The 2,225-nt window shown below is 42.0% G+C and overlaps 1 pseudogene; it reads left to right on the top strand.

Annotated features, from left to right (window-relative positions):
- Positions 1-341: 341 nt before the first annotated feature.
- Positions 342-1,799, top strand: LOC102483723 (histone deacetylase 1 pseudogene; annotated as a pseudogene).
- The last annotated feature ends 426 nt before the right edge of the window (positions 1,800-2,225 follow it).

The raw sequence follows: 2,225 nt of genomic DNA, 5'->3' as shown, positions 1-2,225 counted from the left end.
CCATTTTCTTGTTCATGTATTTTTAATTTAAAAGACTTGATGGGTTAGTAGTCACAAGGGCAGCTCTGTTTGCGTGTGTGTGTGTGTGTGTGTGTGTGTGTGTGTGTGTGTGATGAGTAAGATCAGAGTGAGCAAACCCAAAAATCCTATACAGATATTAACTATTTTGCATGTGCTAAAGTTGTTTAACTGCTACAAAAATACAAGTTTGAACTTAATAGAGTTTATAAACCAGAAGATTTTGACCTTAAGAGAAATTTATTAGAGCAATGTAGGTTTAATTTTACTGTTAAAAACATTGTCGGCACAGAACCACAGGCAGAAGACTGACAGGCTGATTGATGGGAGGGACAGGAGGTGAGCAAGATGGTACAGACCCAAGAATCAGGAGAAAAGTCTGTTACTACTATGTTGGGGATGTTGGAAATTACTGTTGTGAATAAGGCCACCCAATGATTCCTCACCAAATTCACATGACTCACAATTTGCGACTCAACTAAGATCTCCATTGAAAAATGGAAATCTATTTCCCCCACAAAGTCAACTGAGGAGATGACCAAGGACCAGAGTGTTGACTACATTAAATTCTTGCACTTCATCTGTCCAGACAATGTGCAGGATTATGCCAGCAGATGCAGAGATTCACGTTGGTAAGAACACTTCGGTATTTGATGGCCTGTTTGAGTTCGTCAGTTGTCTGCTGATGACTCTGTGGCAAGTGCTGTGAACACAATAAGCAGCAGACCAACATCACAGTAAATTGGACTGCGGACCCACCCTCTCCACCCCCCCACAAGCAAAGAAGCCCAAGGCATCTGGTTTCTGTTACATCAATGATATGATCTTGGCCATCCTGGAACTGCTAAAGAATAACCAGAGGGTGCTATATATTGACACTGATGTTCACTATGGTGATGGGTAGAAGAGGGCTTCTCTACCACAGACCAGATCATGACTGTATCTTTTCACAAATACGGAGAGTACTTCTCAGGAACTGGGGACCTATGGGATACTGGGGCTACAAAAGGCAACTATTACAATGTTTGTTAACTATCGGCTCCCAGATGGGATTGATAATAAGTCCTATGAGGTCATTTTCAAGATGGTCATATTGAATGTGATGGTATAGTTTCAGCTGAGTGTGGTGATCTTGCAGTGCCGCTCAGAGTCCTTGTCTGGAGATCAGTTTGGTTGCTTCAACTTGATCATCAAAAGACACATCAAGTGTGTGGCAGTTTTCAAGAGCTTCAACCTGCCTAGCTGATGCTGGGAGGTGGTGGCTACTGTAATGTTGCCCAGTGCCGAGCATATGAGGTGGCAGTGGCCCTGGACACAGAGATTCCTACTGAGCTTCCATATAATGACTACTTTGAATACTTTGGACCAGATTTCAAGTTTCATACCAGCCCTTCCAACATGAACAACCAGAACACTAAGGAGTACCTGAAGAAGAGCAAACAGTGGCTGTTTGAGAAGCTGTGAATGCTGCCTCACACCCTCAGGGTCCAGCTGCAGGCCATTTCTGAGGACGCCATCCCAATGAAGATCCATGAGGACGAAGTTGACCGTGAGAAGCTTATCTTGATCTGTGCATCTGGTGAATAGACTGCCTGTAAGGAAGACTTCTGACTCTGATAAGGGCGAGGGTGACTATTAGAACTCTTCCAACTTCAAAAAAGCCAACACAGTCAAAATAGAGGATAAGAAAGAGAAAGACCCAGAGGAGAAGAAAGAAGTCACAAAAGAAAAAAGTCAAGGAGGAGAAACCCAAGGTAAAGGAGGTTAAGAAGGAGGTTTAACTGCAGATGTATTCATATCTACCTTCTTGCCAAGTTCCCCACAACCCCTCAGGTTTTTATATTTTCTATTTCTTGGTGTATTCATGTAAAAATATATTAAATATAAATATTCCCAGGGACTAGACAGGAACCAGGGCCTTGATTCCATGGTAGCAAGGTAGAGTTAACTCTTTAGCAGCTGCTGTGCCACTCAATCCCTCTCTTATTCTTAATTTTGATCCATAAAGGGTGCCAATATGGGTGAAAATACTTTTATGTAGCCATAAGACTAAATCCCGAAATGCCAAGTGCCTCCTTAATAGCTTTGGAAAGGTTCCCTTAGCAGTCTAGAAAGGATAGTTGGGTCTTCAGCGTTCCTATTCTTTTTTTTTTTGAGAATTTTTTTTTTTTTTTTTTTTTTTTTTTTTTTATGGGGCGGGGTCGCCC

This window comes from Tupaia chinensis, unplaced genomic scaffold (assembly GCF_000334495.1).
Source record: "Tupaia chinensis unplaced genomic scaffold, TupChi_1.0 Scaffold000638_1, whole genome shotgun sequence".
Taxonomy (NCBI): domain Eukaryota; kingdom Metazoa; phylum Chordata; class Mammalia; order Scandentia; family Tupaiidae; genus Tupaia; species Tupaia belangeri.
This window is presented reverse-complemented; position numbering and strand designations above follow the sequence as displayed.